The 13,685-nt window shown below is 40.8% G+C and overlaps 1 protein-coding gene across 2 annotated transcripts in view; it reads right to left on the bottom strand.

The window, feature by feature from the left end:
* The window catches only part of POU2F1 (POU class 2 homeobox 1), a 173,161-nt gene that overhangs the window by 158,758 nt on the left and 718 nt on the right, over positions 1-13,685 (bottom strand). The window lies entirely within an intron of this gene.

Here is a 13,685-nt window from a genome sequence, read left to right as displayed (position 1 = left end):
ATTTTTAAATGTGTAAATCTTTTATCCTACAATTCTATTCCTAAGAATTCATCTCTAAAAAATAAAACACTTTAGACGGATGCTTATAACTATGGAAAAATATCTAACATACATCAAAGGGATCAAGTGAACACGTTAGCGCATCAATACAATAAAATACTGTACAACTGTTAAAATGGACGAGGTAAACTGTGGAAGGATTTTCATGAAAAATTGTTAGGTAAAAATGGCAAGCTAGGCTAGCTTCTGAAGAACTGAAACCTGCAGACACGTCAATATTTTCCACTTTTATAAGATAAGAAAAGTGAAAACTGCCTGTCTGCTGACCTCACTGGGCCTCTCTTGTGAACCAAATGACCCTTGACCAGCCACGGCCACCCTGACTAATAATTCGACAATCAGTTTATCATTTGTTATTTATGCAACTAGAAGACATTCAACTAAATAAAGTTCAGAGATCCTAAAAAAAAAAGAAAAAAAAAAAAAAGGTCAGCCTTGAAATTACCCAGAGGTTATACCTAGGCAAACAAAAAAGATAGTTTACTTTAGTTACCTGGGTAAATCCTAAAGAACACAGAGCCATGCCAAAAAAAAAAAGGGGGGCTGGTTATATCACAAGATATACACTATGATTCCCTTTTAAATTACGTGCACCAGTGGGAATGTGCATCTGCACACATACACAAAAGCACATTCCAGGAAAGAGCTCAATAACTGACCCGGCCTCACACTGGTCCTTAGAGCAGTGGGTAACGATTAAGATGGGATTCCAGTATCACGAGCTGGCAATGGCTCTGACACTATAGTCTAATCCCCTGAAATCACACCATGATTTCTTCCAGCAATACTCATAAAATTGTTAATTCGGCTTCTGAGGCTATAGTGATGTTTACGATGTCTCTCATAATATCAGAGGATTTTCACCAATTCCTTTCTAACAGTGACTGGTATGCTGAGTGCATATATATTACAGTCTGCAAACAGAGCACCTCGGCACGAGGAAGCACTCAGAGCAGCAGACACGGGGCGCCTCAGCAAGGGTGTGCAAAGAAAAATATTTCAGACACAAACAGTGTAACAACTAAACAGGGTCATACAGGGCATGATAAACAAGTAATGACTGGGAACACCATTAAATGACTGACTTCTCACCAGAAACAATAATCAACTGTCATGTTTCCTCAATTGAAAGCTACACAGCTGGTTTAACAGCAGCTTGGTGGGGAGAAGGGGGTGGGAAACAAATCCATTGTGTTTTCCTGTATATCAATTTTAAGTCACAACTCACTTGAGAAACATTAAAATATTTTAAACACATGTTAATGAAAATAACACATAAACAGAGTAAGTCCTAATTTCCTATCTAGCCAACTGGGTGACGAAAAAATACAAATGATGCCCCAAATGAAAATTATCTAGATGTTAACATCTGCAAATAGCTTCAGTTTAAAATATAATTCTTAACAGAAATACAAAATGTTCAGGATTTATGTTCAGGAACAGCAATCTGTATACAAATAGCTTCAAAATATTTTTATGGTCAACATCTGGAGAGGCCTGAAAGCTAGGTTAACATTAGATCTGGTAATCAATTGTCCATCTTCCAAACTGCAAGCTAGAGATGAGCGCAGGACTGATTCTAAAGCACACGGTCCGGGCCTCGGAACTGTCTAAGAGCATTAAGGATAAACTCAGAAACAACAGTTGCTAAATACTTCACCATTCAGCAGACTTGAAGCAGAAGTTAACGGTCACAAGCATGACAATGCTCTTAATTGCCTACTGCCATAACTGAAATAGGTCAGAGACCTAGGTGTGCCACTCAGCCTCTTTAAACGGCAGTTTTCTCACCTAAAAGATGAGGATGATAACTGTACACACCTCATGGGTCACTGTGAAAATTAATATGAAAATGCATGTAAAGCATTTAGTATAGTAACTGGCACAAAGACCCAATAAATGTTATTCATTCCGTTGTCACTAGAAATTAATACATTTGTTGGAAGGTATGGAATCTCTTCCACAAATTTTGCCTGTGTATTTGGACACAGATCATGAAAATAGCCTCATAATTTGAAAATCATCTTCAGCTCTTCAGCTAAATCTTACTCTTCCTGGACCAGCCAGGCCAAACTTCAGTTCCTTGACAGGGCTGTGTCTTCACTGGTTCAGGAATTATGTATAGTGTTCCCTTTGCTTAGAACATTTTCAACTCCACTGCCCACTCCCAGGCCTGGCCTGACGAAGGGCAGCCATCCTTCAAGTCTCCACGCAAACACCACTTCCTCAGGGAGTCCTGCCCAAATCCTCTTGTCCAGATGAAGTGTCCCTATTTTACGCTTATGTCCCCATCTTATTCAGAGTACTCTGAAGCTCCCATATTTTACTCAATTAACAGTGTTATTTAATGTTATGACTTGCCCAACAGATCATAAGCTATGAGAAGGCAGAGACAGTATCTGTCTTATTCACCGCTCTATCTCCAGTGTGAGCTGCATGGCAAGCAATAGAAGCAGCTCTACAAATATTTACTGAATTAAATGAATGCAGAAGAATTAAAACCACAATGAGACATTACCTCAAGCCTGGTGGAATGGCCATTATCAAAAAGAACAGAGATAACAAATCTGGCATGGATGTGGAGAAAAGGGAAGCCTTCTGCACCGTTGGTGGGATTAAAAATTGGCACAGCCACTCCGGAAAAGAGTATAGAGGATCCTCAAAAAATTAAAAATAGAACTACTTTATGATCCAGCAATTCCACTTCTGGGAACATATCCAGTGGTAACAAAAACATTAACTCCAAAAGCTATCTGCACCTCCATATTCACAGCAGCATTATTTACAATAGCCAAAACATGGAAATAACCTAAGTGCCCATCAGTGGAGGAATGGATAAAGAAGTCGTGGTATATATACACAATAGAATATTATTCAGTCATAAAACCAGGAAATCCTACCATTTGCCACGACACAGAAAGACCTTGACAGCATTATGCTAAGTGAAATAAGTCAGACAGAGAAATACAAATACTGTATGGTCTCACTTATTTGAGGAATCTATAATTTAAAAAAATTTTAAAATAAACCAAACTCACAGAAAAAGAGATCAGACTTGCGGTTATCAGAGGCAGGGGGTAGGAAGAGGGGGAAGAGAAGAAGGTGGTGAAAAGGTACAAACTTCCAGTTATAAGATAAATAAACACTAAGGATGTAATGTACAACATGAGGACTATAGCTAACACTGCTGTATAACATACAGGAAAGTCGTGAAGAGAGTAAATCCTAAGAGTTCTCATCACCTGGAGAAAAACTTCTTTTTTTTCCCTTTATTCTTTTCTTCTTTCTTTTCTTTTCTGGTGTCTATATGAGAAGGTGTCTATTTGAGAAGCTGAACCTATTGTGGTAGTCATTTTACAATATATGTAAATAAAATCATCATGCTGTATTACAGCGATGCACGTCACTTCTCAAGAAAACTGCAAAAATAACTAAATAAATGCAGAAGGACCTGTTAGGTTGGTTAATGATAATTCAGTTCATGCTCACATTTGAGAACTACTGCAGCTCCTGATAAGCCCACTGTCGTTGTTCAATCACATTCTAGTAAGACACTTCAAGTTTAAAATCTAAGTACCACCTTTCTGGGCTACCCATTTCATACGATTTAGCTCTGCTGTTAAGACAGGATCAAGCCTACCATGCTCTATACGCAGTGTTAACATTTCTATTAAAATGGCATGCAGGGGGTTGGCACGGTGGCCGAGTGGTTAAGTTCGCACGTGCCGCTTTGGCGACCCAGGGTTCGCCAATTTGGATCCTGGGTGCAGACCTACACACCGCTCATCAAGCCACGCTAAGGCGGCGTCCCACATAGAGGAACTTGAATGACTCACAACTAGGATCTACAGCTATGTACTCAGGCTTTGGGGAGGGAAAGAAAGAGGAAGACTGGCACCAGATATTAGTTCAGGGACAAAAAAAAAAATGGTATGCAGACGAAAGCCAAGCTACTCAAAGCATCGGTGGCATTTACTGATCTCCACCCTAAAGATGTTTCTGAAGAATTCCACAGCTTAAAAAGAAAAAAGAGTATGAAAAGAATCGACAATTTATCAATGAAAATCTTACGGGCCAGAAAAGTGAAGCGATTTGTTCAGCATCAGAAGCTAGATCTAGAGCTTAAAAGAAACTCAGGACCCAAGGTTCCTGGTTCTCAGTTTGTCTTTCCACTCTAGAGCCTCTCTGGCCCACTGACAACTGTTGTTCAAGACATTCTAAGGAATAATCTTGAAATGCAACAAATAATCATTCAATGCTACCAAGTCGTTTGTAAAGCTTCTTATAACTATGGATGGCCAGACATCTACCACATTAGAAACTCAAGGGGGAAGGCCTGGGCCACGCATGCCGAAAAAGTTCCATGGGTGATTCTTACCCCAACGAAGATCAAGAACCCCTAATTTAATTAACTAGCATTATTTGCTCAATGTCTACTCTGTCCCTAGCAGTGTTCCTGCTCTCAAGGGTCTTAGGAGGAGACAAGATTTACTTATATAACTCACTTAGAGAAGAAAGTTAAGACTGTGTATAATGAAGTGCTGAATTACCTAAATGAACACAAATTAAGCTCAATTCAGAGAAAGTAGGACAGGAGCACAGGCTTGAGAGATCAGCTATTTGTGGAGATGGAATAACGGATAGAGAGGTCCCTTATGATAAACAAGGGCAGTTTTCTAACAGTGCACACAGCAGGAGTCCCCAGGCCCTGTCCTGCCCTGGCCTGGGCCCTGGACAGCAGAGGGAGGGCGCTTCTCCACCCTATCCCCATTTTAACCAGAAGAGCCCCACTGTTACAACTTTCAGACATTAAGCTTCTGCCTACAATCCATTTTTATTTATTTAATTTTATTTTTTTTAAAGATTTTATTTTTCCTTTTTCTCCCCAAAGCCCCCCGGTACACAGCTGTGCACTTTCAGTTGTGGGTTCTTCCAGCTGTGGCATGTGGGATGCTGCCTCAGCGTGGCTTGATGAGCAGTGCCATGTCCGCACCCAGGACTCAAACCAGCGAAAGCTGGGCAGCCAAAGCAGAGCGCATGAACTTAACCACTCAGCCACAGGGCCGGCCCCTACAATTCATTTTTAAAAGAACTCCAATGGCTCTTAAAAGTTTGAAAACTCTTATTTACAAACACACACAAAAAATCAGTGAAGTAACTTGTCCCCAAATCACAAAGCTAATTAGTGATCTGGAACCCAGGTCTCTCAACTCCCAGTGCCCTCTTCACTCTCCCACACCACGACATTCTGAGGGAGGGACCGGGTGAGCAGGTGGCAAAGATTCTCACGGAGCAGCCCAAACAGCAGGCTTACTTTCAGGTCAAGTGTCTTTAACCGGGATGGGACTGGGGAAGGGAGGAGAGAAAAGCCTAAGCAAGTATCAGAGTAAAATAGAGCCACCCTCCCAGAAAAGCTCTTCAACACAAAGTTTTAGGGAGATATTTTTAAAAACGAAAAGCTGAAAGAAGAAACACTGTGCTTGTGGGGGCCTATTAGGGGACTTCCTGGGTGGAACTGTTGAGTCATGCTCTTTAAGGAAGTGGTAAAAGGTAAGGATGCACAGGCAGGGATGGGGGCTGGATTACAGAAGGCCTTGAAATCAAGAATCAGGTCAAGTCCACCATAAGGCAGGCCTCCGCTGAGTCCAGTTCTGGGAGAGTATTAGGGGAGTACGCTCCCTCTCCAAGGTGCTGGCTGCACAGAGACGCACAGCCTGCAGGCAGGCGCCCCCAAACCAATCCAAAGCTGAAGTTCGTCCCCCTTACAGCAGCACAAGTAAGAAAACGGCTCATTTTACTTTTTTGCTCATGTAAGAAAAACTCTTACAGTACTTTAAAAACGCTTCTGCTACCAATTTGTCACTGGCCACAGCATCCCTCTAACACTGGTATCATCATCATCTTATTGTTGAAAGAAACACAGAGAAGTCAGTGCCAAGTCCAAAATGAGATGTCTAGAATTTACAATGTTCAGACTCAATGCTCAGTCCACACACACAGTGGCAGGCGCATAAATCTCAATCTTAATATTGTATGTTTATCACACATTTAATTCAGCAAAACTTCTGTGATTTTCACAATGTATTTACAACCTGATAATATCCACTCATTCACGTCTCAAATGACATCTCTAAAACTGCATTCACCACCTATACCTCAAATGGCTCCCTCACCCAGCTTTCCCTACTTCTGTTCATGGCACTGCCCTTGATAATCTAAGCTCAAAACCTTGGTATCCCCCTTTGACTCTAATTACCTGCTAAATACGTTAAATTAAGGGCTTTGATCATGGCTCAGTCCAAAACAAAAAGGTTCAATGACTCCCTAACCGCCTAGCAAATGAAATCCAAACTCCTACACCACCAGCGCCGGGCATCCTCAGCTCTCCATCACCTGTCTTCCGCCACTCCCTAACACACAACCTAAGTAACAGCCAGCCTGCGAGTCAGGCTATTCCCCAAACACACTTGGTGCTTATTAACCACCTGACCTTGGGAAAGTCACTTAATCTGGGCTTTATTTTACTCAACTATAAAATGGGTATAATAATACTTGCCTGAAAGGACCAAGTGCGGCAATGAAATGAGAGTGCTGCTATAAAGTTTAAGGTACTATAAAAATATAGACATTATCATTATGGCACAGTTATGGTAATTTTATGTTATTTATACCTGACTTGCTCCAGAAAGGATATAAGGCAGTGCACATAAAACACAAAATAACAAGAGCTTACAGATGGAAGCAATAAAGGAAATACAAGAGAAAAGGTAAGGACATAAAATGGAACTGGGAACAAGGCTAAGAAAATGCATACCATAACTGCCTATCTAACCATTCAGGTCAGTCATTTGGTCTAAACACCATAGTTAGATTTGAAAAGGAAACTACGTCAATTAGACAATTCAGTGTCCAGGAGACTGAAAGCAAAACCATTGGTCAGAATTAAAATAGTTCGCACTGCAAAGACCAGGCAACAAGTTCTCCCGAAGGTCCTTATTCTGTTTGATGTAACGGACAACATCCTCAACATCTTTACCACGGATTATCCATTTCACTACATCATTCTTAGATTGAAAGCCTCTCGAGGTCAGGTAACTGTCTTATTACGTTTGTAACTCTAACAGCACTTAAAGCAATTAGTCAACAAACCACACACTTCAATTCTTATATACTGGTTTCCATGGATTCACTCCCTCCCTATTTCTAAACATCTCACACCCCACCATGTTAATCCGAAAACATCACTTTTCTCACTGGGTTGCTTACTTCCCAAACCTCCACCAGCCTCCTGCACCCAGGACAAATGCCTCATTCTTTGCCTACACAGCACAGCCTTGAACACAGCTTCCCCTGCAGCACCCTTCCCTGCCTTCTCATTCCTCCAATTCTTTGTGCCCTTTTAAGCTCAGCTTAAAAATTTCACCTTCTACTTAAAGTCTTCTCTGACTAGCGGCAGTGTGGAGAGGGAGAGACTGGGGGTATGGGGAGGAGGAGACAGGAAAGTCGGAAGTCCGTGTGTTCTCACCCCTTACTCAACACACTGTGGGCAAGTCACTACCCACTGTGAGAATATTTCCTCATCTCTGAAGTACAGGCTTTAGGACAGACTGTATCTAAATTACCTTCAGGCTACAACGGTTCTAGCATGCTCTGGTTCCTACAAACTTGGACACACCCTGATCTCTACTCTGATCACTTACATCTGTACATATTTTAATATGTAATTATAGACATTGCTTTTAAATGTTCCCTGCTAAGCAAACACATACCAACTCCTCCACAACAGAGTCTTATAGTCCCTTGTTAGCCCCAAAAACAACTGGCATAGGACCAAGTACAGGGCAGATGCTTTTTGTAAGTTAAGAAATGTTTAAATAACTATTTTTAAAAGATTGATTATAATCTACTTGCACTGCAGTATGAATCAGCAAAAAAAGCATTTTTTTTTTCATTAAGCAGACCATTAAAATAAGTGTACTAAAACAAGAAAGTAGCCAGGTCACTTTTCTCTAAAAAAGTATATTCACTCTGTAGGTTACAAAGCCAGCCAGTACACCTCCACTACCTTAGGTGATGACACATTAAACACAAATGAGTTAATACACGCAACGTAATGTTTACTTCCAGCCATTCCTGTATATATCTTCTATTGCAGAGAAAGTTCACTAGTCAAAAGAAAGAAGACCTACATAATTTTTATTCTTTTACTGAATTAACTTTACACACTATTGCTATGATTCCAATATAAAAACTACTAAAGTTACACGGAGAATTATGAAATAAATCATGTGACAAACTAAATCGTACAATGACTTTTAATATTGCAGGCTAACTAAAGCTACTACCAACACTCACACAGAGCTTAGTTTTGTGCTTTACACGTTGTGTGTTTTTTAAAATTAATATTATGTATCCTTTTTTTGATGAATATCCAGTTTCCTGGACAGCACTTTAAAAAAAGAATGTGATAAATCTAGAAGTTTGCCAATTCTTCTTTTGCTCATTAGCAGCCCGGTCAGCAAAATCCGAGCAACACTGAAAACCTGAGTATTTGCTTAACTAAAAAAAAGAACTAAGAAGAAAAAACAAAGGAGCTGTATTAGTCACTGAGTACAAACATGATAGCCTATCAATATCAATGCTCAATTAACATCCTACAGGGAAAACACACAGAACTCTATAAACTACGTGCACTATGCACATGTAAAAGCTTCCTCACATCAGAGGTTCTGAAACTCAAGACAATTCTCATACTCCAAATTCTAAATACACTGTAAATGGATCAGTAAGTCGGGCAATGGCTCCATGCAAGATGTTTTTATTTCCAATGCTATTACTGCCGAAAGAGTTTATAAGGACTCAAGGCCAGTTATTTCAGTACAAAAGAAAACCAACTTATTCCTAAGAAGAAATACAAATCTACAAAGCTATTCAATTATCTTTATTCATAAGATGTCAATAATGTGCAAAAATGTTCAGCAAAAGAAGCCGGATAAGGAAACTGCTATTCTCTGTGAACTGTAATTATTACCTCTTTCAATCTTGATTCCACTCAAAAAGATATTTATCTTATTTAAGCAAAACAATAAAGACAAAAATTAGCAAAATTCTGGTCCAAAGAGTTTCCTAAAACGAAAAGGAGGAAAGAATTCATTCTGGAGGGATGCAGAAACTCAGGTAAAGCAGCCGTGTCACAACCAAATGCACACTCTAACCCTAATGGTAGATTTCGCTGAAGAATCAACAAGCGCGTTCGCTCAGGCTCTTAGCATTAAAGGAGGCAACAGAAACAGGAACATGGCTGACCAAAAAGGGGCCTGTTCTGTCCGCGACTCGCTCTTTTCTGTAAACAATAATTAGCTGAGCAGTTCTAAACACATCACTTCCATTAGGAAAACACATCCCTGCTTAAAATTAGGCTTCACAGTAAGCCTTTACTAATCACAAAAACTGCAACTGAACCAATGCTGCTGTATAAAAGCAAATTAATGACAGTCACGCGCCAGTATTTTTAAGGAAAATTAATTTTTATAGTGCTTGAAAGACCAATATGCAAAGACTCGAGCTGTGAGTTTTCAACACTAAAAACAAAACAAAAGGGGCCGGCCCTGTGGCGGAATGGTTAAGTTTGTGTGCTCCACTTTGGCGGCCTGGGGTTTCAACAGTTTGGACCCTGGGCACAGACATGGCACCACTGCTCGTCAGGCCACGGTGAGGCGGCATCCCACATGCCACAACTGGAGGGACCCACAACTAAGATACACAACTATGTACTGGGGGGGTTGGGGAGAAAATCAAAAACAAAAAAAAAAAAAAAAAGGAAGAAGAAGATTGACAACAGTTGTTAGCTCAGGTGCCAATCTTTGAAAACAAAAATAACCGATAACAATAAGGCAATGACCGCTACATATTATAGTCTTCCTAGTATAAAGGAGACAGATATTCATGGAAGTGAGTGACCAATTTTAAAAACACAACTTACACACACACACACACACACACACACACCCCCACTAAATTCAAGAGGAAGCAATACAGATTCAAGAACTTCAAATATTTCATTTTTAGTGGAAAACACTTATGAAAGATAACATTCAAATTTCCAGTTCTGTCATTTTAAAACCACCTGCCTAAAATACTCAAGGCTCCTTTAAACATCTTTGGTGGCTGGATAAGAGCAATTTAACATTCTGAGCCCTAAACTTATTCCAAAACCCACTGACCAGATGAATAACAGATTTAACAATTACATTGACCTAGGCAGCAATGAAACATTTTATTTCTCCTGCTTTATATGGCCATCGATGCAGAGAATAGTAAATTAAAAACATGGCAGACTACTACACCATTTAAACCTGAATAATAGTCGCTGTTTGTTTTTTCCTTGACTACTGGGATTTTTGACAATGATAAAATGAAAGGAATTAGAAACTAGTTTGGGGAAGAGGTTAAAAATTACTTGTACAGTAATGGCTTGGAAGCAGAGCAATGTTTAGAAATTAAAAACATTTGGTCAGCTGTCACACGAATTTAAGACCTAAATTCAAAAGTACCATTATAATCAAATAGGTGGGGCAAGCTAAGAAGGAAGTGACAATGAGTTTTCTGAAAACTTTCGGAAAGCCACCTGACAGATGCAAAAGGAGACAGGCAGGTTACAACTTACCAAGGCTCAACAGTAACCTAAACGCTCCGTCAAAGCTGGGCTCAGAGGTCAGTTAGGAAGAAGGCGGAGCCACGCTACCACATTCCCGAGGGCATTTTAATCATCACTTTAAGATAAACTAGTTAAAAATATGGTGAAAAATCTACTAATCCCCTAACAGGAAAATCTACTAATATGCCAAAATGTGCTAATATGTCAAAGACTAATATCTCTCCTAATACGTCAAAAATCATATGTGGAATCACACTACCTCACAATGCAACAATTTTAAAAATCACTAATCAATCAAAATGCTCAAACTTGGTCCAGACTAATTTATGACAAATCCAAAAAGGATTCTAAACTATTTGTTAAAAAACTGCTTGCAAATCACAGGCTTTCCTGTAAGTATTCTACCTTATTTTAAATACTACAATTTCAACCTAAAAGAATAGATAGCCCTCATTCTCTTCAACTTCATTTTATTCATTGAAATATGTTCTAGGACGAATGACCTCTCCTTCTTCAGCCTGGACTATGATTAAGTCAAGAAAAGCAGCTTCTTATTGGAGTTGGGGATCACAAAGAACCTATCTAAAATAAGCATGCACATGGCTCACGTCTATGGTATACTTACTTAAAATCCATAGTCTCCACTTGAGAATCTGAGGAAATGAATTTTTACAATAGCATGGAAAGCCAGCCAAAGTATAAGGCCAGTTAACAAAACTCATCCTTTTCCATATTACAAAAATTCTAACAGTGAAATTTTGTTTGTAAAATACAATGTACATTTTATCATCTAGGATAATAAAATATCCGCAGCCTCAGTAGTGGTTAAATTGCAGCTATAAAGGAAATTGTCCCGAGATAAATGGTTTCCCTATGAGAAGGTTCCACTGCTACACTTCACCTCAGGACAATAAATCAAATTAACTGCACCTTGTCCTCTCCAATGACATCATCAGTTTGATCACATCTTGGGAATCGGGTGCAAAAACATATGCTATTTAAGGCATGAAATCATATCACTGCTTTTTGTCCATCCGACCTCACGCTTCAGATCTCTGAAGCAGTCATTCACCTGAACATTCTCATGAAAGCTCTTTATTTTTTTTCCTGCTGCATCCAGGGCCTGCCTACTGGAGGCCTCGAAAGAATAAAAACGGTGAGCACCAGTTATTTGAAATTGGCTTGCTTTTAGCCCATCAAATCTAGAATTTTGTTACAAACAAAACTGAAGACTAATATCTCACAAAATAAGTACCTAGCAACTGACCATGAAGTCTCTTAACATAATTTCAAAGGCTTAACACAGCAGTGTTAAACAACACTTCTGGAATACTTTCCTATACTAGCGGGGGTAAAAAAAACACCAATGAGAAGAAACACTGTTTTTAAAAAACACACTACAGCTATACAAAATAAAAAAGAAAGAAACTTTACCAAGGGAAACACTAAAAATCAAAATTACTGTTTCTTCCAAGTAGCAGAAGTTAAGCTGCCTTTCACAGACCACTGTCCTAAGTATACATAAAACATAAAATCAATTCTGACAACTTCAGAAGAAGGGCGGTGTGCCGGGAAGGGAGTAAGCTCCAAGATCAGGGCAGGCACAACGTCTGTGTTTATTCTTCTATTTTCACTCATTGAACCATGACACAAAAATACAGAGAAAACATAACCCCATTTCTGTTTTCAGGAGTGTTACAATTAAAATAAGCAAGTCTATGACAGTAATAGCACAAAATTAATCAGTCCCATTTTAAATCAGAAGGAAGGGTTGAAAAGGGAACGCACCACTGAGAAATTGTGAAAGTGCTGTTAACTAGAATTTCTAGAATACTTAGCTATTCTACAATTCCTAGAGAAAAACTATTGGTTTTACAAATACTGCAGACCTTTACAAAGCCTTAAAGGGTTTAACTTGGGGGCAAGAGCCCAGGCCTTGGGGAGAATTATCCCTAAAAAAAAAAAATGATTCCTTTCTATTACACCAAGATAGGTTTCAATCGCCTCTGAAAATGAGAAGACAGAATTTTTTTCCTCAGGCCCAATATTACTGCAAACTCTAAGAAAGTCTTTTTAAGAAAAAACAAAACACGACAGAGTTGATGCTGAGCTAGGAGCTGTTTTAATGCTCCTAAGGCCCCAGGAGGGTTTGTTTCGCCCGCGGAGGAGGGGTATGCGTGTGGAAGTTGGTGGGGGGAGTCATTTTGGTTATTAGTAAATAAATCAAGCGGCAGAGAGCATGAGGCCTAGGCAACTGCTGGAGAAGCCAAGGCCTAGCTCTGCCTCTTCTCTCCAGCACAGCCTGGGTTTGATCTCAGAGCCCTGTGGATTGCCAAGGGAAAAAAAAAAAAAAGAATCATATCGAACCACAAAAGCACATGGGGCGAATGTAAAATATAAACACGGCGTTGGGCTGTGAGTGGCTGTTATTAAAGGTCTGAATTACTAAACATGAGAGGCGGGGAAAGCCAGGCGGCCATTTCAATAATATAAACCTCCCCGAATTAGACATTATTCAAATGAGAGAGGTTCGGCTAAACTGAGTGTAGAGAGGACCCTGCACCCAGCAAGGAAACGCCACCACGGACCCAGGGAGGGGGACCCCCGCCCCTGCCCAGCTCCCCAGGAGAGGGGCAATCCAGACTGTTATCAACTTGTCAGGCCAGTCGGTTCTGGGGCAGGGCAGGAGGGCAGCCTGCACAGCCGAGTTCCCGGGAGGCCTCCGGGCGCTCGGGCCTGCGCGCGCGAGGCCCCCAGGGCCCGGGCCGTCCGAGCGGGCGGGCGCGGGGGCGGGGGCGCCCGAGGCGCAGGGCACGGAGGGCAGACCCCGCCGCGCACCTCCCACCGACGCCCCGGGGAGCCACGGCCGGCGGGGCCGGGGGCCCGTCCGGGACCCACGGGGGCTGTGACCGGCGGCCCGGAGCACACGGGGCGGCCCGGAGAACACCCCTCCGGGGGAACTTTCCCC

Source organism: Equus quagga, chromosome 13 (assembly GCF_021613505.1).
Source record: "Equus quagga isolate Etosha38 chromosome 13, UCLA_HA_Equagga_1.0, whole genome shotgun sequence".
Taxonomy (NCBI): Eukaryota; Metazoa; Chordata; class Mammalia; order Perissodactyla; family Equidae; genus Equus; species Equus quagga.
Note: the sequence above shows the minus strand (reverse complement) of the source record. Positions and strands in the feature narration are given on the sequence as shown.